General features: G+C 39.5%; 1 protein-coding gene across 9 annotated transcripts in view; it reads right to left on the bottom strand.

Annotated features, from left to right (window-relative positions):
- FHIT (fragile histidine triad diadenosine triphosphatase) overlaps positions 1–23,244 on the bottom strand; it is a 1,527,031-nt gene that overhangs the window by 458,204 nt on the left and 1,045,583 nt on the right. The window lies entirely within an intron of this gene.

The following is a 23,244-nucleotide window of genomic DNA, read 5'->3' as shown; positions in this document are numbered from 1 at the left end:
GCCCCTGTTCTTTCCATTTTACAAATCTAAATCCAAAGACCAAAGGGAATTCTAATGAAATGGAATGCACATGAAGAATCTCAAAAATCCTTGTGGGGTACTATAACACCCTTGAGAACAGTGTGATTATTTGGGGCCTCCCAAATAATGTAAAAATAAACATGCATTGTGTATAGGGAAAGAAAGATGGACAAAAGCTGCAAAAGTACGTTTTCTGTTTCATAAAATTCACATACAGCATTCTTTGCTTCAGTGGATGGCAAGGCAAAGTGTAACAAAAATCTAAAAACTTTTTTGGGGGAGTAATCACTTTTTAAAAACTGACAAACTATAAGCCAAATTGAGATAATCTTTCTAACTCCACAGAGAAACAGAAAAGTATTAAGTCCCTTATAACATCACCATCCATGTTCTCCCATCAAAGGTTAGGATAATCCTCAGTATATTTCAGGAAAGTAATGTCTCAAATCAATAAAGGGTCAAAGACAGTAGGGGCTCTTACACATCTTTAGGACACAAAAGCCCTCTGGGGAGGAGAAACCAGGTTGCCTCCTGATATTCAGCAGAAATATTTAAGCTGTTAGAAGAACGTGGATCCACATGGCCCCCACACTTCAGCGTAAAAATGCAGCACAGGGAAAACGTAATCCCCAGGAGGCAAAATGAAGAATAAAAATGCTAACAGCAATAACCTATAGTATTAATCTGTAAATCTGCTTCAAGAAGCAAGAAAAAAAAAAAATGAAGTAGCACAAACGCCAGGAATTGTAATGCTACATTGAATAGACATGCTCTGTTTCTGATTATCCAGCATCGATTCATCTATCAGCAGTCATTCCCCTGGCGAAAATCATATTTTGTTGACTCTTAATTCATACAGTTTGAGAGGGGGCTTCCAAGCACCAGTACAGGATCAGAGAGAAACATGCCCTCCTCTGACCTCATCCCCCCATAAGGGTTGGTCTAAGAGATCGTGTTGAAGCTATTAGAAGAGAGGTTTCCTTGATGATGGTTTAACATGACAGTTGGAGGTAGACAGGGTGACAGCGAGGCCTGTAGACAGGTGACCATTTTTGTGTCATAAAAGAAAAAACTGTCAGAGAATAAAGGTATCACACTAGAAAGCAGAGTTGAGAGGTGGTGACAGATTGTTTTTGCTTTGTTTAGTTGCTAAGTCATGTGTGACATTTTTGTGACTCCATGGACTGTAGTCAGCCAGACTCCTCTGTCCATGGGATTTCCCAGGAAAGAATACTTGAGTGGGTTGCCATTTCCTTCTCCAGGGGATCTTCCCAACCCAGGGATCAAACCCACATCTCTTGCATTGGCAGGAGTGTTTATTGACTGAGTCACCTTTATTGACTGAGTCACCAGGGAAGCCTGATGGCCAGAGATACCCGATGACATATGAATCCCTAAATACAACCATGAATGAAGCTAGGTGTCCTTGGTACTTGAAATGATAACTTCTCTTGTTTGTCTAAGTACCTTTTATATGTTTCTATCACTTGCAAGTGATGATCCATTTCACACGAGGTAAAATGTGGGATATTCTTCACAAGAACAAATAGCCTTACCGAAAGCACCATGCCCTGCTCATCGGAACACCCCCAACCCTTAGAACAATAACTGAGAGGAGAAGACTGTGTAACTGCTCAATGAATAGAGAATTTTTAAAAACATGAATCTTTGTTGACTCAAGAATTATCTCCCAAGTTCACAGTTTCAGAAAAAAGCAATGAAACATAAAACAAATTTCAACAAAGTCCCAGAAAGATCAAACATTGGACAAAAACACATTCTCTGATATATGACTTGCAACAAATTATTACTTCCACACAGTACCAATTTTTGACAGATATTAATGAATGGATAATCTACATACCAGAGAAACCAGTAAGATGGTAGGCACTGGAGCAGCTGTGAGGAGATAGCCCATGTCCAAGAGCAAAGAGAAGCCCCAGCAAGATGTTAGGAGGGGCGAATTCACATTTAGAATTAAATCCCATTCCTGCCAGAGACACTCAGAGGGCTCAAACAACCCTTGTGCACCCCAGGACCCAGAGACCCCACAGAGACCGTGTTTGAGCGTCTCCTGTGGAGGTACAGGTTGGCGGTGGTCTGATGCACGGACAGGGGCTCTGGGTGCAGCAGTCTTGGGTATGGCATAAACCCTCTTGGAGGAGGTCACCAATAACCCCACCGTAGAGCTGCCAGAACTTACACAGGACTGGGAAATAGTCTCTTGGAGGGCACAACAGAAACTTGTGCACCAGGACCCAGGAGAAAGGAGCAGTGACCCCACAGGAGACTGTCCCAGACTTGCCTGTGGGTGTCCGGGAGTCTCTGGCAGAGGCGTGGGTTGGTGGTGGCCTGCTGCAGGTTGGGGGCACTGAGTGTAGCAGTGCATGCATGGGATCTTTTGAGGGAGTTATCATTATCTTCATTACCTCCACCAAAGTTTGGCCCCAGGTAAACAGCTGGGAGGGAACACAGTTCCACCCATCAACAGAAAATTAGATTAAAGATTTACTGAGCATGGCCCAGCCCAACAGAACAAGACCCAGTTTCCCCTCAGTCAACCTATCCCATTAGGAAGCTTCCATAAACCTCTTATCCTTCTCTATCAGAGGGCAGGCAGACTGAAAACCACAAGCACAGAAAATAAACCAATCTAATCACATGGACCACAGCAGTGTCTAACTCAGTGAATCTATGAGCCATGCCATGTAGGGCCACCCAAGACGGATAGGCCATGGTGGAGAGTTCTGACTAAATGTGGTCCACTGGAGAAGGGAATGGCAAACCATTTCAGTATTCTTGCCTTGAGAACCTCATGAACAGTATGAAAAGGCAAAAAGATAGGGCCCTGAAAGATGAACTCCCCATGTAGGTAGGTGCCTAATATGCTACTGGAGATCAGTGGATAAATAACTCCAGAAAGAATGAAGAGACAGAGAAAAAGCAAAAATAACACCCAGTTGTGGATATGACTGGTGAGAGAAGGAAGGTCCAATGCTGTAAAGAGAAATATTGCATAGGAACCTGGAATGTTAGGTCTATGAATCAAGGCAAATTGGAAGTGGTCAAACAGGAGATAGCAAGAATGAACATCGACATTTTAGGAATCAGAGAACTAAAATGGACTGGAATGGGTGAATTTAACTCAGATGACGGTTATACCTACTACTGTGGGCAAGAATCCCTTAGAAGGAATGGAGTAACTGTCATAGTCAACAAGAGAGTCTGAAATGCAGTACTTGGATGCAATCTCAAAAACAACAGAATGATCTCTGTTCATTTCCAAGAGAAACCATTCAATATCACAGTAATCCAAGTTTATGCCCTAACCAGTAATGCTGAAGAAGCTGAAGTTGAACGGTTCTATGAAGACCTACAAGATATTCTAGAACTAACACCCAAAAAAGATGTTCTTTTTATTATAGGGGACTGGAAGGCAAAAGTAGGAAGTCAAGAAACACCTGGAGTAACAGGTAAATTTGGCCTTGGAGAACAGAAAGAAGCAGGGAAAAGGCTAACAGAGTTTTGCCAAGAAAATGCACTGGTCATAGAAAACACCCTCTTCCAAAGACACAAGAGAAGACTCTACACATGGACATCACCAGATGGTCAACACCGAAATCAGACCGATTATAATTTTTTCAGCCAAAGATGGAGAAGCTCTATACAGTCAGCAAAAACAAGACCGAGAGCTGACTGTGGCTCAGATCATGAACTCCTTATTGCCAAATTCAGACTGAAATTGAAGAAAATAGGGAAAACCACTAGACCACTCAGGTATGACCTACATCAAATCCCTAATGATTATACAGTGGAAATGAGATTAGATTTAAGGGACTAGATCTGATAGACAGAGTGTCTGATGAACTATGGCTGGAGGTTTGTGACACTGTACAGGAGACAGGGAGTAAGACCATCTCCAAGAAAAAGAAATGCAAAAAAGCAAAAGGGCTGTCTGAAGAGGCCTTACAAATAACTTTGAACAGAACAGAAGTGAAAAGCAAAGGAGAAAAGAAAAGATACATCCATTTGAATGCAGAGTCCCAAAGAATAGCAAGGAGAGAAAAGAAAGCCTTCCTCAGTGATCAGTGCAAAGAAATAGAGGAAAACAATAGAATGGGAAAGACTAGAAATCACTTCAAGAAAATTAGAGATACCAAGGGAACATTTCATGCAAAGATGGGCTCAATAAAGGGCAGAAATGATATGGACCTAACAGAAGTGGACGATATTAAGAAGAGGTGGCAAGAATACACAGAAGAACTGTACAAAAAAGATCTTCATGACCCAGATAATCACAATAGTGTGATCACTCACCTAGAGCCAGACACCCTGGAACGTGAAGTCAAGTGGGTCTTAGAAAGCATCACTGCAAACAAAGCTAGGGGAGGTGATGGAATTCCAGTTGAGCTTTTCAAATCCTGAAAGATGATGCACTCAGTGTGCCAGCAAATTTGGAAAACTCCACAGTGGCCACAGGACTGGAAAAGGTCAGTTTTTATTCCAATCCCAAAGAAAAGCATTCCAAAGAATGCTCAGACTACCCCACAATTGCACTCATCTCACATGCTAGTAAAGTAATGCTCAAAATTCTCCAAGCCAGGCTTCAACAATGCATGATGTTCAAGCTGGTTTCAGAAAAGGCAGAGGAACCAGAGATCAAATTGCCAACATCCACTGGATCATCAAAAAAGCAAGAGTTCCAGAAAAACATCTACTTCTGCTTCATTGACTATGCCAAAGCCTTTGACTGTGTGGATCACAATAAACTGTGGAAAATTCTGAAAGAGATGGGAGTACCAGACCACCTGACCTGCCTCTTAAGAAACCTATATGCAGGTCAGGAAGCAACAGTTAGAACTGAACATGAAACAACAGACTAGTTCCAAATTGGCAAAGGAGTACATCAAGGCTATATATTGTCACCCTGCTTATTTAACTTATATGCAGAGAACATCATGAGAAATGCTGGACTGGATGAAGCACAAGCCGGAATCAAGATTGCCAGGAGAAATATCAATAACCTCAGATATGCAGGTGACACCACCCTTATGGCAGAAAGTGAAGAACTAAAGAGCCTCTTGATGAAAGTGAAGGAGGAGAGTGAAAAAGTTGGCTTAAAGCTCAACATTCAGAAAACAAAGATCGTGTCATCTGCTCCCATCACTTCATGGCAAATACAAATACAGGGGAAACAATGGAAACAGTAACAGACTTTATTTTCTTGGGCTCCAAAATCACTGCAGCCATGAATTAAAAGACGCTTGCTCCCTGGAAGAAAAGTTATGACCAATCTAGACAGCATATTAAAAAGCAGAGACTTGACTTTGCCAACAAAGAACCATCTCGTCAAAGCTATGGTTTTTCCAGTAGTCATGTATGGATGTGAGAGTTGGACTATAAAGAAAGCTGAGTGCCGAAGAATTGGTGCTTTTGAACTGTGGTGTTGGAGAAGACTCTTGAGAGTCCCTTGGACTGCAAGGAGATCTAACCAGTCCATTGTAAAGGAGATCAGTCCTGAATATTCATTGGAAGAACTGATGCTGAAACTCAAACTCCAATCCTTTAGCCACCTGATGAGAAGTACTGACTTATTTGAAAAGATCTTGCTGCTGGGAAAGACTGAAGGCAGAAGGAGGAGGAGACAATAGAGGATGGGATGGTTGGATGGCATCACTGACTCGATGGACATGAGTTTGAGTGAACTCTGGGAGTTGGTGATGGACAGGGAGGCCTGGTGTGCTGCAGTCTATGGGGTCGCAAAGAGTCAGACACGACTGAGCAATTGAACTGAACTGAAAGAACGGCAGCTACACAAACTCTGTGGTAGGAACAAGTGGCCAGTGGCTGGACACCAAGACAAAGTTGGTGTGAGATGGGAGCGAAAGGCTGGGAGTAAGACCTTCTAGGATGCTTCAGGACAGAGGTCTTTATCCTGGGAGTGATAACAAGGATTCAATTTCTTCATTAAAGAAAAAAAAAAAAAAAAGAAGAAGAAGAACTGGTTAAATTCAACACATTTTCTGTACAGCTAACCAACATTTCAAAAGAACTGATATGGAAAGTTCCGCCTCATGCTCTCCTTGCTCCACCTAAATTATCTAAGTCTCCTACATACAAAATAAGTTTCCCTCTGAGAGTGCATCTATAAGTCCAGTTCGTTTGCAAGTCCAGCAGAGTTAGTCCAGGCACTCAACTCTGTGCTGTGCTAAGTCGCATCAGTCTTGTCCAACTCTTTGTGACCCCATGAACTGTATTCTGCCAGAGTCCTCTGTCCATGGGATTCTCCGGGAAAGAATACCAGAGCGGGTTGCCATGACCTCCTCCAGGGGATCTTCCTGACCCAGGGATCGAACCCTCATCTCTTATGTCTCCTGCACTGGCAGGTGGGTTCTTTACAACTAGAACCACCTCAGAAGCCCAAGTACCCAACTAACTGTACTGTAACAGGCTTATAATACTTTTCACAGAAATAACACATAAAAAGCAAACACAAAAAATAAAGAAAACACTGTTAGTCGTATAGTATATCACCTTGAACAATCCAGGATAACAGCTGGCCTGCAGGGGCTGACACTGAGTGAACAGGGAGGAAGTTGCTGACTGCAGGAGGGGAAGAGGTGGGAGATGGTGGAGCTGAAGGACCGCTGCCTATGCTTTTGGTATCACATAGAAGAATCCATCATCCAATCCAAGGTCATGATGATTTTTCCTGTTTTTTCCTCTAATACTTTAATGGTTTTAGATGCTATATTTAGTCACTAATGTACTTTGAATTAATTTTTATGTGGTGTGTGGTATCTAGGTCCATGCTTCTAATCTCTAACGTATATAAAAGGCTGTTTTCAAGCCTGATGTAAAGGTTATCTTTTGAAAATGAAAATGGGAAAAATGAAATCAGCCCTCTGTACAAGAAGCCTATATCTGTAAAGAAGTGGGAAGAAATTTCTAGTTCTCAGAAAGGATTTTAGGGTTTACATGCTGTTAGTAAGGATCATATGTGGCCAACAGACAAGTTCTATTTGGCCATCAGTATGTGTAAATATTTTACATTAGTAGCTAATACAAAATGAGAAATTTTTCTGTAAGAATTCAGGCTTCCTACTCTCTTTGGAGTAATGGAGGTTCTGGCCTAGTTTGCTGTGTGCTTTGGACCCTTGATAGAAGAAAGTCTCTTCAGTGTATCACAGACCTCAGAAGGCCTACTTTATTAATTGTTCATTCACTCAGTAGGCCCTTGTCAACACTTGGGTTGTAAACTGTGCTTATGAAAAAAGTCATATGTTATAGCCTGATCAATCTTACAGATCATGTCTGAAGAAAGACAGCCATACAAAGAATGAGTGAAAGTCGCTCAGTCATGTCTGACTCTGTGACCCAAAGACTATACAGTCCATGGGATTCTCCAGGCCAGAATACTGGAGTGGGTAGCCGTTCCCTTCTCCAGGGGATCTTCCCAACCCAGGAACTGAACCCAGGTCTCCTGCATTGCAGGTGGATTCTTTACCAGCTGAGCCACACGGGAAGCCCAAGAATACTGGAGTGGGTAGCCTATCCCTTCTCCAGCAGATCTCCCTGACCCAGGAATCAAACTGGGGTCTCCTGCATTGCAGGCAGATTCTTTACCAACTAAGCTATCAGAGAAGCCCATACAAAGAGAAATCAAAGGGTAAAAACTGTTGGCCTCTAAGGGTAGGTCCATGAGACAAGTACATTTCTAAGACAAAGATGGCGACAAAGGGACTTCTCTGGTTGTCCAGTGGCTAAGACTCCATGCTCCCAATGCAGGGGACCCAAGTACAATCCCTGGTCAAGGAACTAGATCCCACATGCTGCAACTAAAAATCCCACGTGCTACAACTAACACCCAGTGCATCCAAAGAAGTAAATAAAAATCAATAACTTAAAAAAAAAAAAGATGGCGGCATAATAGTTTGGTGAAACTCACCAGTAACATTACAGCTCTGCCCTGTCCACCTGCAGCTTGTTATGAGGTTCTCTCTGTCACTGTTTTTGTTGGACCAATTGTTTCCCTTCACATCTCAATGCAGATGTCACCTCCTCCAGGATGCCTTTCCAAATCCTTCACATGAGGACTAAGGAACCCTCTCATGTCTCACTACAATACTGCTCCAAAATGGGCAACATAATTTGGAAAGCTCGGTACAAAATGAAAATCTGGGGCCTCTTGTTTAAAATTCTTAAAAATATCAAGGCAGTGACAGTGGGCATTGAGCCAAGTGGGGGACTCTTCTAAACCTGGGCAGCTACACAGGTCACAGGTCTAGGGCGTAGATCTTTACTTTTCCTCTTCATCATGGCACTCACTTCTTTGCACTGCCATTGTTTCCTCTAGCCTTTGAATCACCCCGGTAGAAAACACAGTGCCTGGCATGCAGTAAAGTTTAAGAAATAAAGCTTGACTGGCTGAATGAGAGGATGGGGGTGGATAATGATTAAGCCACCATGAAATCCTGAGCTATTGTTCTAACATCCATTGTCAGCTGCTCCACAAATGTTCCTTCAGAGTTTATCTTCTGTAACAATGACACTATGTCAACCTATCCAGGGAACCCAATAATGGTAATGCTGCGTGTTAATAAAACTCCCTGCCTTTCCCCAAAGAGCTATTTATTAACATGAAGTTTTAGAACCTAGATAATCAGGGCACAGTACGCTGGATGTCCACACAGTAGAACTGTGCGAAGCTAAGCTAGACATACTGCTAAATTAAATATAAAACTACTGTTACCTGAGCACCTAAAGGGGAAAATATGAAATTTTGAGTAGGGTGAACCTTCTGTTACCAGCCTGGAAATGATCACCTGGTACTTAGCTTGTGCTATGGGGTATCTCGGGGCCTGAGATAATGCCATAATTCCACACACGAACTCTTCCTAGTTTGGTATCTTAGAAGCTGGAAGATGTGGACAGGAGGTGGGAAAAGGTAAAACTAAACAAAAAGACTAAATTAGTTTTATACAATATAATGGCTCCTTGGAAGGTCTAAATAGTAATGTTAGCAAAATTATAAAGTATACCCCAGGATAAAAAGAGAGCAGATAGCAGACAAAATTTTAGTTTATTATATATTCCACAAAGGATGATGAAGATAGGAAATGCACAATTTTTCAGAGGTGCAACAGGGTGAAAACCTTCATCTCCTTTAAGAATTAGGGTATCACTAAATGCTAAAAGGAGTTATTCAAGATGGAACAAAAGGACATTAATTAATAACATAAAAATATATTACTCACTGAAAAAGGTATGTACACAGTAAGATTCCGAATACTCCAACACAGTAGTATGTTAACTACTTTAGTAATAAGACTAATGAAGAAAAGTATTAAAATAACTGTATCTACAATAATTTGTTAATGAATACACCATATAAAAAGAGGTAAATTGTGACATCAAAAACAGAGAGAGAGTAAAAGAGTAAAGTTTTGTTTGTGATTGAAAGTAAGGTCTTATCAGTATAAAATAGACTATAACTAACTCACAGTTATATCTATAAGATGCCTTATATAAGCCTAATAATAACCTCAAAGCAAAAACCTGTAGCAGATACACAAAGGATAAAGGGAAGTGAATCAAAACATACCACTACAGAAAGTCATCAATTCACAATAAAAGGACAGTAAGGAAGGAAGAAAGGAACAGGACAATTACAAAAGAGCTAGATAACAATAAGATGGCATTAGTACAAAACTAGTCAGCAAATTTAAGAAGATGGAAATTACACCAAGTCATGTTAAAATGGTATGACTTTACTAACTAATAGGAGGAAAGCTGAGGAATCCAAAACCATGTGGCAACTAACCAGTACCACTCTGAATAACCAACCAGTCAAAGAGAAAAATCAAAAAGGAAATTAAAAAAAAAATCTCAAAACAAATGAAAACAGAATCACAGCACACATCAAGATCTATAGGGTGCTGCTACTGCTACTGCTAAGTCACTTCAGTCGTGTCCGACTCTGTGCGACCCCAGAGAAGGCAGCCCACTAGGCTCCCCCGTCCCTGGGATTCTCCAGGCAAGAACACTGGAGTGGGTTGCCATTTCCTTTTCCAATGCAGGAAAGTGAAAAGTGAAAGTGGAGTCGCTCAGTCGTGTCTGACTCTTAGCGACGCCATGGACTGCAGCCCACCAGGCTCCTCGGTCCATGGGATTTTCCAGGCAAGAGTACTGCAGTGGGGTGCCATTGCCTTCTCCGATAGGGTGCTACAAAAGCAGTTCTTTGGGAGAAATTTATAGCAATAAATAAATATAAGAAAATAAAAAGATCTCAAATAACCTAGCATTACATCCCAAGAACTAAAAAAATTTGAACAGAGTCTGAAGTTAGGAAAAGGAAGGAAATAACAAAAATTAGAGCAGAAAAAAACTGAGACCAGTAAAACAATAGGGGAAAAGAGAAAAAACAGAAAACAAAAAAAAAAAAACACAAAATCTAAAACTGGTTTTCAAAAAAGATAAAACAAAACCACAAACTTTTAGCTTAGACTAAGAAAAGAAAAAGCAACAGGAGACAATGCGATGTCACCTCACACCTGTTGGAATGACTATCACAAAAAAAAAGCCAAGAGACTATGTGTTGGCAAGGATATAGAGAAAAGAGAACCCTTGTGCACTGCTGTCGAGAATGTACATTGGTGTAACCACTGTAGAAAACAGTATGGAAGTTTCTCAAAAAATTAAAAATATAACCAGCACATGATGCAGCAATCCCACTTCCGTGTATATAGCAAAGGAAATAAAATCTTGACCTCAGAAAGGCATGAGAGACCCTACATTAAGTGCAGCATTACTTATGACAGCCAAGGTAAGGTAACAACTTAAATGTCTATCTTTGGATGAATGGACAAAGAAGATTTGGTATATGTAAACACTGAATTATTATTCAGCCATGAGAAAGAAAGAAGTCCTGTCATTTATGACAATATGGAAAAACCCTGAGGAAATTATGCTAAGTGAAATAAGTCAGAAACAGGAAGATACCACTTACATGTGGAATTTAAAACAGCTAGTCTCACAGGAGTGTATAATGGTGGTTGCCAGGGGCTTAGAGGTAGGGAAAATGAGGGGATGGTGGACCAAGGATAACAAATTTCCAATATAGTTAACAATATTGTATTCGGTACCATGGACGTTGCTAAGAGTAAACTTTAAATGTTCTCATCACACCAAAAAAAAAAAAATATATATATATATAGTTATTGTATGAGGTGATGGAGGTGTTCACTAACTCTATTGTAATTATTTCACAAACTATGTGTATATGAAATCATCACATTGTAATTTAAACAATGTTACCTGTCAATTATATCTCAATAAAGCTAGGAAAAAACAGGGAATCACCAACAAAGTAGTCACCGACTTAGAAGTCGAAGTATTAACAGGACTCAAAGCAACTAACGACGGCATACCTTAAAGCTAGCGGAAGCCAGTGGAGTTGATGACTGTTAACTACTTGATTCAACTCAGATAAAACATGACTCAGTCTTCAGCAGAGCACTTCAACAGAACCTTCTGTGATAACAGAAACATTCCATATTTGTCCTGTCCAAAATGATAGCCACTAGACCCATTCTAGTACTTTTGCCTAGAAAATCCCATGGACGGAGGAGCCTGGTAGGCTGCAGTTCATGCTAAGAGTCGGACATGACTGAGCGACTTCACTTTCACTTGTCACTTTCATGCATTGGAGAAGGAAATGGCAACCCACTCCAGTGTTCTTGCCTGGGGAGTCCCAGGGACGGGGGAGCCTGGTAGGCTGCCATCTCTGGGGTCGCACAGAGTCGGACACGACTAAAGAGACACAGCAGCAACAGCAGCAGCAGACATATGTATATCTTGAGTATGAGAAATAGGGCTAATGATACTAAACAAAAAATTTATTTTACTCAATAGTTACCTATTTAGGTTTAAATTTAAATAGTACCATGTGATGAATAGTTACTATATTGGAAGAGAAGCTTGAGAGAAACAGAGAAACAGTGACCTTGACAAAGCTCAAGGGATAATCTTTGTGGACTAGTCAGATATTAACAAGCAAAGAAGTGGAAATACTCTCAAGCAAAACTTAACGGCTTTTCATAAAGACAATCAAAATTGCCTTATGAAAGTGTTGAAATGATAATTCCACAAATTGTGAGGCCTTTTAATGTATAAATAAACATCTGGTAACTGCCACATGGAAAGAGACAATCCTCTAGGCAATCAAGGTGAGGAAAATACAAGTCAAGTAAACCAGAGAGCTCATGGTGAGGCTGGTGGCTGGAGTCCCAGGGATTTGCAAAGGCTTGAGGAGTCAGCTTTCCCCAGGAGGCTGCCACCTAATAGAGATGAGTGTGGGTAGATGCGAACAGGAACGTTAAGACATTTCACATATTCAGGAAGCTGGTTTAATGTAAAGAGCTGTAGTGATCTTGTGTCACTGGACATCCAGCTGTGGACTTCTATGTCAAGTCATAAAATTGGTTCCTTGGAAATGAGAATCCCTCTTGCTTTCTCTGAGTCTTCAAACTGCAGGAAGAGAGGTCATGAAAAGAAAATGCGGAAGGCAAAGCAAGAGCAAGAGATCCAAAGGAGAAGGCCAGGAACAGGAAACAAATTAAAAAATGAGATATCAAGAGGCAATGAAAAGTTCTTAAGGAGATGGGATGCTCCCAGGGAGAAGGGAAAATGAAAAATCAGAAGGGAGAAAGCATGCCCAAGCAGCTCACAAGGACCTCTGTGAACTTATGTACAAAATCACAAATTACATGCATCCCAGGAACTAGAAGGGCTACACAGAAAACTAAACACTTGCTATTAAATAAAAGGGGGGGAAATGATACAATAAGCCAAGACCAAAATAAAAACAAAACAAAGGCTAGGAAACTTGATCTAGAATCTGACAGCAGTGAGTAGCTTAATGCAGAAAAAATTAAAATGATTGACAAATGTACTCACACAATGGACTGAGACAAAACTGAATGTATTAACAGAGATATTGGTAACCCAGAGGAATCGCTTATACTCAATTTCTCCCTAACACTGTAGTTCCCAATTAAAAAACATGATGAAACAAAACCTGAAGGATAAGCTATGCTTCTAAATGCAGTCCCTTCGCACAGCAGTAGGTCAGAACAGAACAGGCTAACCAGGGCTGGGAAACAGACAAATTCCACCTCACAACACACCACAGAGGAAGGTGTTTATTGAAAGTACAGACTTTAGCACTGATGTTTTGCACCTTGAGATGAGTGCTTTTTGAATCACTTCCTAAGGTAATACTATATGACTGTGCATGCAACGATGTCAGCTGAGACATAATTATGCCAAACCTATGACAGTCTCATCTTTCGCAGGTTCAGATCAACAGCTCTCTTTTGACCAAGATTTTTTTTTTCCCCGCTAGAAATGATTCCAACAAAAATAGCATTATTTCCTTTGCTGGATCCCAGTCACATTTTGGTACAAGTTGGACTGGGTCAGGGCAGTGAATCTGAGAGGAGACACATAATGGAAGTCCCCAAGCATGTTTGGTTGCTAATGCACTACTCAGAGTTAACAGTACCATTCAAGACAAACAGTCTGAGCTATGGGGATGGAGATTAGATTTGGTTTCACACCCAGTTGTAGCCTTGTAGACTTAGATTTAACATAAAGTGCTCCAGTGATCTACTTTCACAGAACATCAAAAGGAGACATTTCTACTAAGGAAGAATTTAAGAGAATTGAGGAAGGGCAAGGGGTTGATTAGTGCCAGAGATGCAACTAAAGTTTCTGATTTCCACTTGCTTATTCAGTGTACACCACTTGTGATGAAGTCCATCTTTTCACTTAACAATTGTAAACGTCCCAAAAGGGTTACCAGGAGAAAACCATCACTAGTTTAAAAGGCACAGATATGTCAAGCCAAATATACCTCATCAACTCTGAGTTTTATATACACTTAGTTCACAAAGATTTTTTTCCCCTAAAAACAAAACAAAACAAAACTCTTCTTCTTCACCATTCTTGTCCCGTAAGATGTATCTTGAAGAAAGGCTCTTGCAGATCAAATATGGTAGGGAATTTCGTATACTAAATTCTCTTTCAGGATATTTACCAAGGAGCATATTAAAAATTCTGAGAAGTTCCAAAGTAAAGAAATCAGATTTTGCTTCAACATCCTCCCAAAGTGTTTGGTCTTGAAGCCAGCTTTCCTTTGTTCTCTCTATAAAAGTCCAATTATTATTGTGTATCTAGAGTACCATGGGAGATTCAGGATATACTGAAGTACCACTAAGATCATTACACTGTAAGACTCTTAAGACATAGTAGGTATGCAAAGAGAGAGTAGAAGAGACCAAATATTCCTCAGACTTAGCTGTTTATGGGCAAATAAGAAAGAGATCTACTGAAAACAAGAACAGGAACAAGAAAGATGATTTACACACCATCTACTGTGTGGTGGAATTCCATTTACTGCCATTCTCTAAGGTGTAAATCATCACAATGATTCTGTGGTTTGTATCAACTTTCTCTTACTTGCAGAAGAGGAAACCAAAGTTCAGGAATGCCAAACAACCCACTCAAGGTCATACGGCCAAGAGATGACAAGGCAGGAATTTGAAAGCCTTACACTCCATTTCCTGTATCACACAGGTACCATCTTTTCATGGATTACACAGATTTCTATAAAACTAAACATTCTGAAAGAGCTGTCCTGTGTGACATCACATCATTGTTAGTGGTTTCCCTCTGCTCTCAACTGTCCCCTTTTAGTATAACGAAGAAAACCATTTAAATGGAAATCCAACTTGTTCTGTGACCTTGTCTTGTTAGAACATGCCAAAGTAAATCAACAGGAGGTTTTTGGAGGACATGCCATTTATTGAAAAATGGCATGCCAAGACAGAAAAAGCTGTAGAAATTAAAATATAGTGCTACAGAACCTCAGATGTCATTTTGCAGTACAAGTTTCTTTCGGTTACAAGAAACAGGCAAAAGGATACTTTAGGTTAAAGAAACCCAACAGCAGGAAAAAAGGCAACAGTCTGGCCTAAGGTACAACAAGATTTTAGAACACTAAAGAAAACTCAAGCCATCTTTCATCTCCTTCTGACATCTGAGTCACCCTACACCGCTTTCCTTCATCTGCTGCTGCTGCTGCTAAGTCACTTCAGTAGTGTCCAACTCTGTGCGACCCCATAGACGGCAGCCCACCAGGCTCCCCCATCCCTGGGATTCTCCAGGCAAGAACACTGGAGTGGGTTGCCATTTCCTTCTCCAGTGCATGAAAGTGAAAAGTGAAAGTGAAGTCGCTCAGTTGTGTCCAACTCCTAGCAACCCCATGGACTGCGGCCCACCAGGCTCCTCTGTCCATGGGATTTTCCAGGCAAGAGTGCTGGAGTGGGGTGCAATTGCCTTCTCTGTTCCTTCTTCTCCTGATCAGTAACTCTCCAGCAAATCTCCCTTCTCATATGTGAGACCAAGTCGATTCGAAATAGAATCGGAGCCACAATTCTAAATTCTTTAAGGGAGGGCCCCAACTTTGGTGCCATCTTCCATAGGGACTCTACACATGGCTAATGGAAAATCCATGAAATGGAATGGGAAAAAGCAATCTCCAGATAGGTTGGGGCAGTGCCCGTACGGCAACCAAGGTAATCTATAAAGATTTGCCCCCAAGCCCATAAGCCCTTCAGTAGAAAATGCCCATGGTAATATTCAAGTAATTTTTAACTAGGAAGATCGGGGTGGGGAGGGGATGAAATGAGTCTAGTTTCAAATGAAAAGTAGAGAAATTTATCATGCTGTTGCAACAAAAATAACTCAATGTATGCTAAAGTTATAAAAAGGAGGAAGGGAAAAACTTTTCACACCTGCAACAGAATCATTAAAACATGACAGGATGGTTGGGGTTTGTCAGAATTAAGGGCCACGTGCTGTTACACATCTCACCGTCAATCCTAGTCCCAGCCTTGAAAAGAAAGCTGAGGGAAAGTTCACCAAGACAGCATCAAGCAGAGAATGGATCTGCCGAAGACTATTTTTTCTACTCTGGAAGAAATGTTGTGAAGTCCTGTTTCTAACAGCTCAGTTTTTATGTTGACTCTTTTTTTTTGTTGTTTTGGTCATTCAAAAGGACATCTGTTTTATTTTTTTAATTCTCTGTTAGAAAAGCAGGGAATACGTTGTAAGAATGCAGAGAGGTTTCAGGTCTGAGTCGGTGTTGATGTTCTTTCGGAAAAAAAAAAAAAGAACATTTCTTTTTCAGAACCCAGATAAAAGACCAAATGTGAAATCTGGAATTCAAGTCTGCATCCAGGCAGACCCAGCATAATGTTCACCATTCCTCTTTAAATGACTAGGTTTCAGGATTAAATACAGAGCATCAAGCATCCCGATATTACTTTAGAGTGCATTTACAAAATTTAAAATACTCTATATATTTTAAACAAACTAAGCAACTGCTTCTACTTCATGATCCTAAAATTTCTTCTATTTCCTATTTTAAAATAGGATTTAGGAAGAAAAATCACAATCTTTTTAAACTACCGTCAATTAAACTGCCACAGTGACGGAGATCCTTACAAAGCAACTACATGAAGTCATGAAATAAAGAGCTTTATGAATAAAATGATTAACTCCATAATGATTCTACAGATTCCAGATTATTATCTTCATCTTAAAGATGGGAAAACATAGGTTTAGGTAAAGGGACTCCTAAGGGACATACAGGTAAGAGGCTGAACCATCCGTGTTACAGTGACATCTTCAGAGCAGAGGAGCAGAGGCTAGGTTGTTGGTAAAGACAGATGAGTAAGTACAAAGCCTCTTTGTAATAATGGAAATTAAAAGTCGATGCAGTCGTGACTTGCTCTCATATTGACAAGTTAAAATGTTTCAAAGCATTCCTTCAGCATTTATTGATGTTAGTTTCTATTTCCATAGCTCTTTATAGCCTATAAAGAATTACCACAGTATTTCACTCTGACACTATTATACCCTTCATATTTTAATTGGTATTGATTAATTTATTCTGTGTCTGACTCCAAAAGGAACGTGACATGTATTCTATTCTTGATACACAACCTTTCATTGTACCCTAGTTTCTCTTACTTTCCTCATACGTATAGGTTTCAGCAACCCAACCCACCACTATGATTAAAAAAATAATAATAATCAGAGACTTCCCTGGTGGTCCGGTGGTTAAGACTCTGTGCTTCCAATGCAGGGGATGTGGGTTCAATTCCTGGTCAGGCCCTAAGATCCCACACATGGTGTGGCACAGCCAGGAAATTAAAATAAGAACAATAAAATATTTTTTTAAATCAGAAATAGGTGAGCGTATAGATAAATGGCAGCCAAAATCTTCAGTGCAAGAGAAATATTTTGTTGCATTGTATTCCTCCAGGCTTCCAAGGAAGGAAGCATCAACTGTTTTCAGAATATACCTTAAGCCAACAACTCCATGAATGATGGATTCTATCACAGCTGCACCTATCTGCAACTTCAGACAGTGTGAGAGAGGCCAGCAGACCGTCCTCATTCATATTGAGATGCATCCAGTCATAGTAGGTAAAATCTTGGTTGGTGTTCTTTCTTTCACAGTGAGAAAGTGTTAGTCACTCAGTCGTGTCCAACTCTTTGCGACCCCATGGACTGTAGCCTGCCAGGCTCCTCTGTCCATGGAATTCTCCAGGCAAGAATCCTGGAGTGGGTTGCCATGCCCTTTTCCAAGGGCCATCTTCCTGACCCAGGGATTGAACCCAGGTCTCCTGCATTGAAGGTAGATTCTTTATCTTTACCATCTGGGCCACCAGGAAAGATCTTTTTATAAAACTTGCTCAAAAAGAGTCAGTAGGTTATTTATTTTGTTATTCTCTAGGAATGTTGTGGGAGGAGGGAGTATGCATAAAAAGCAGAAAATTAAAATCAAAGAAAATACTGAAGAAAGTTTCTCCCTTCTCAAGGAGGTCTTATCAAGAACTACCTTCTGGACACATTTAAGGGAAAAAAGGACACAGTCTTTTCTCTCTCATGGTCTCTGATAGAAAGCATCATCTTCAACACAATTGAAAAGCAAAATATCTAGAAAAATGGGGGGATGAGCATTGTTTTGTTTTGTTTAGGGTTTGCACCATCACCAACAAGTTTGACTGACATTGTCGTCAGTCAAAACAGATAGGCCCAAATACTCCACAAACTTGAACAAAGGGTCCACAGACCCCCTGAGGACTTTTCAATGAACATTCCAAAGGCTCAAATGTCCAATGTTCCACTCACTGCAAAAACTCACAACGGCTTAGTTGTAAAACAGTGATTAAATGAGGTTAACACTCCTCTCCCAAACACTGTTTCCAAATGAAGCCCAGCTTTGTCCAATCACTTTTACATGGGCAAGAAAAAAAAATACAAAACACTTTCCTTTGGGGCTCGACTGTGATCCTAGATACCTGCTCTTTTTCTTTCTTTTTGCTTTTTAATAAGCTTTTTATATTTATATTTTTATATATTTGTAGTTTTAAAACTACAAAAAAAAGTGAAGGCAATACAGAGTTCCTATATACCCTATATCCAAGTTTCCACTGTTACTGACATCTTTCATTTGTACAGAGTTGTCCCAATTATTGAACTACCACTAATACATTATTATTAACTAAAATTCATACTTCATTCACATTTTCTTAGTTTTTAACCAAATACACCCCCTTTTTCTTCATGATATCCCATTTAATATTGCTCATTATATCTCCCTAGCCTCCTATTGGCTAAGATCGTATATTCAACATTCCTTTTCTACACCTTGATAGTTTTAAGAAGTAATGGTCAGATATTTTATACAGTGTCTCTCAACTGAGAGTTGTTTAATGTGTTTCTCATGATTAGATCGGGGCTATGGGTTTTGGGGAAGAGCATCACAAAGGCAAAGTTCTACTGCCATCACGTCACATCAAGGGTACACACAATCAATGTGACTTATCACCTCTGATGTTAAGTGGAGTCATCTGGCAGAGGTAGCATCTTTAAGGTTTCTATTCACTAAAGTTTTTACTATTTTCTGCCCTTTTCAAACTGTTCTCTTCGGACGAACACGCTATGAATGTTCCGTACTTAAGGAATGTAGAGTTATGCTCCACTTTCTTGAGGGCAGAATATCTACAAAAATTATCTAGACTTTTTCTGCATAGATTTGTCCACTTCCATTTATTTATATCTATATCTACTCACATATAACTCTTTCATTCTTTGTGTTATAGTCAACACTACTTTATTGCTCTAAGTGATCCATTTTTGGTTACCATGAGCTCTTTGGGTCAGTTCCTGTTTCCTTTTGCCATACCCCCATTACTGCAGATTTAGGCAGGGGCATTTTCTTCTTTATTGCCACTACAAGATGGTCCAGGATTATCTTGTACATTTCTTGCCCTAGTAGACTCAGTCATTTCTTCAAGGAACTCTGGTTTCTCTTATCAGAACACAGCATATGAAAAGACATTCAACATCTCATTAAAACAATGAGATGTTGCCACACAGCTATTAGAATGTGCTCTAGGAAGGGCAGTATGAGCTTTTTTAATTTAACCAGTCTAATAGCTGTGTGTTGGTGGCTCTGTTTTAATATGCAATTCTCTGTCGACATATGATGTTGAGCATCTTTTCATATGGGCATTTTTTCCATCTGTATATTTTTAATGAGGTGTCTATTCAGGTCTTTTGCTCATTTTTAAGTTAACCTCTTTTGTTACTGTTGAACTGTAAGAGTTCTTTCTATATTGTGGACACAAGTCCCTTATCTTTTGCCTGACTTGTATTTTTTGAAAAGAAGTTTTTAATCTTAATAAAATCCAACTTACCAATGTTTCTTCCACAGACTGTGCTTTGCGTGCTCTATCTACAATCTCATCACCAAACCCAAGATCACAGATTTTTCTTGTATGTTTTCTTTCAGAAATTTTGTAGTTTTACATTTTTTTAATTTTATTTTATTTTTAAACTTTACAATGTTGTATTAGTTTTGCCAAATATCAAAATGAATCTGCCACATTTTGTACTTAGTTCTTTCATCCACTTTGAATTAAATTTTGAGACAATTTCAGGTCCATGTCTAGGTTTATAGTTTTGTGTATAAATGCCTAGCTATTCCTGTTTTGAACTGTCTTTATGTCTTTGTCCAAGATCAAATTTGCATGGGTTAATCAACCTTTTTTTTTTTCTTTCTTTCTTTCTGTTCAGCATTAGTGAAAAATCAAAGAAAACAAAGAGATTCAACTTTAAGACAAGAGCAACTTGATAACGGCAGGTCACTGTCATCACTGTTAAGATAATCAGAATGGAACTAGGCCATGGACAGAATGTTCTGTATCTCCTCAACGACTCGTAATCGCTGATTAATGCTCTGCTAGTATAGGTGGGCCTCATTAGCTCTGAGAGCAAGGAGAAAAGATGTCAAACTGATAATGCTAAGGGTGGGGAAGAAAAATTAGAGCAGAAAAGCTGTTAAAAGGGTGGAAAATGCCCTGCCCCTGAATGTTATAAATGGGATATATAACTATATTTGAACAAATATGATCATCTCTTCATTTTCTCCCTACATCCCACATTCTTTCAAATTAGGAGACACCAGAGATTGAAATTCCACTGGGGTCTTTTTTTTTTAACACCTTCTACTTATTGTTACTAAAGCTGTGTGATCGTTTTGTATTTCACTAGTGCACATCTATGTAGAATTCATTTTATAAAAAATGAAAGAGTTCCTGATTAGAGCCTGCTGAAAACATGCAGACCAAGACAAGGTCAAAGCAACCTTTCTGTCTTTCAGAGGGGCCTGTGGGGGATCCAGGGCCTCTGACTATGATTCGTTTCCAATTCCTCTTTTTGCATGTCAGCCATAGAACACAAAACAAAAAGGATGGCTGGAGTCAGCCTGAAAAATGTGAAACCCTCTAATGTCAAATTGGAATCAACACATCATAAGCCTATCATTAAAATGCTTTCATGAAGTTACAATGAAAACAAAGATGGATGAAATAACCATAAATAACACAGATTTAAAGGGGATGAGGCTGAAGTTTAGATGAGAGATTTTACTATGAGGATCAAAGTTGGTAAGTTTTTTGTTTTTCTTTTTAATTGGGCCATCGAAGAGAAGCCTAAGATTCTTTAATTACTGGTGCTGGGTTTCCCTGCAAATCACTACATAGTAAAACAGCAAGTGCAGAATCTGATCCCATCCCCATGCTAATCCTGATCAGTCTTCAGTTTGCAGAGTATGTGATCACTTACTAAAACGGCAGGCATCCCGCTGAACCCCCAGCCCTGCTTATTACACACACCCTGTTCCTGCAGGGAGCCAGAACAACCCAACAATGAGTGGCAAATACATTTCAATAAACAGATTCATTGTCCTATTTCAATACAAATCACACTCTGTTAAGAATAATGCACTCTAGACCAGGTTCTGACAGTCAAAAATGCTGATTTAAGAAGAGATTTGTGTTCCTAATTTAATTCATTCATTTGCATGTCTCTCCTCTAAGTATGCTATAATTCAGGCTTACTGATCAAAACTGGTAATCATTCCTCCTTTTAGTGGTCCAAATTGAGCTTTTAAAATCACAACTCTACTTATTTATTTAGAGATTTTTATATTTAATTGCTCTAGGATGAATGCTTATTAGATGATGATAATGAAAAGAAAGGTTATTCAAAGTGACCTCTGAAATGATCCTAGATATTTTCCAAATAACATATAGGTATCACATGGAGCTTCGCAGAATCCAAGCACATTTTCTGTAACTGATGACCTGACCTGGTCCATTTTCACCTTTTCTCAGCACCGTCTTCTGATTTCATAGCAAAATCTGCTTGGAATCAGATAGTACCAGGCAGCAATGAAGCCAAAGAGTCTTGACAATTTTACTTTTTTTTTTAAAAATCATTACAACCTTAAAGGAAAACAGGATTCGGTTACTTCAAATTAAGATACTTTCAACCTGTTTATAGCTTCTTTTCTTCTTCTTGGTATAAAGGAATACATTATACTGTAGATGCTGCCAGGCTTCGATCACATATTACATTTCTGGTGGGGTGGTATTTTTTAAATGAAAGACTAAGTTCTGTAAAATTAGATATGATGAGGAGTTTAACTGGATTCGATGTATGTAAGTTTTTTTCTGAAGGATTCCTTTTTTTTTACTCCCCTTCCTTCAAACATAAAATCCTTAATGAGAAAAGAAAGTGTTTGACATAGACACAGAGTTTACAAAGTTTCATATAGTGAGGTTGCCTCCCTATGGTGTCGCCTTCATTATCTTTCATATTTTGACAGAAACCTCTTTCTGTTTGATGAAAATGTGTAAATTATATCACAATGTATATGATATTATGATGAAAAACACTGCATCTATTTCTGTTAAAGACAAACACAAGGTTTTCAACTCAAGTTCAGTCTTGAACAGGGATGCAGACTTCTTAAGAAAAGAAGTAATAATAGACCACTTAGTGTTCTTAACAATGCAGAATTTCAAAATGAGATATTATCAGGCCATGTCTCACAAAGCAATTTCTTTTTATCTGCAGGGTACCCCAGTAGATGTTAAAAATAGATTACACTTCTATTCATCCCAAAGAAGGACAGTAATATGAGCACTGTAGCTTTCTGCGTCTCAGTAAAAATCAGAAATGATCTGCAGGCCTGTGTACAAAGTTGACTCGCTTACAGAATACCAGCGTTTCTCTCCTAGCCTAGCTTTTTAAAGCCAGCCTGAAGCAACCCTTGCCTACAAAATTGCAGAGGAATTACTCTCAATTACAGGCTTCTGTCTGTTAAAAAGTAGAGTTGGTGATCAGTTTTGACCTTTTTCCTCTGACAAGACAAAGAAATGAAAGGTGGGGAAAAAATCTGGCAGGTATTCAATTTAGAGGCTGAGGATGGGAGAAAGAAGGTGGGGGAAAAAGAAAAGCCTATATTACACGACTAGATCTCAGGTTTTTTTGTGAATCTCTTTTTGTATTATTCATCGTATTTTAAAAATTCCTTTTAAGCAAATAAACTACACGTGGTAGTGTCATTTTGCTGAAAGTCCCTCTCTTAATGTTTTAATTTGCATATCATTTACCCAAACCTTGCCACAGTCAATCATTCAGGTTTCTAGTTTCACACTCTGGGGTATTTTTGCCTCGTGGTGAAAGTGAAAGTGTTAGTCACTCAGTGTATCCAGCTCTTTGCCACCCCATGGACTG

The sequence above is a fragment of the Bos indicus genome, chromosome 22, assembly GCF_029378745.1.
Source record: "Bos indicus isolate NIAB-ARS_2022 breed Sahiwal x Tharparkar chromosome 22, NIAB-ARS_B.indTharparkar_mat_pri_1.0, whole genome shotgun sequence".
In the NCBI taxonomy this organism is placed as follows: Eukaryota; Metazoa; Chordata; class Mammalia; order Artiodactyla; family Bovidae; genus Bos; species Bos indicus.
This window is presented reverse-complemented; position numbering and strand designations above follow the sequence as displayed.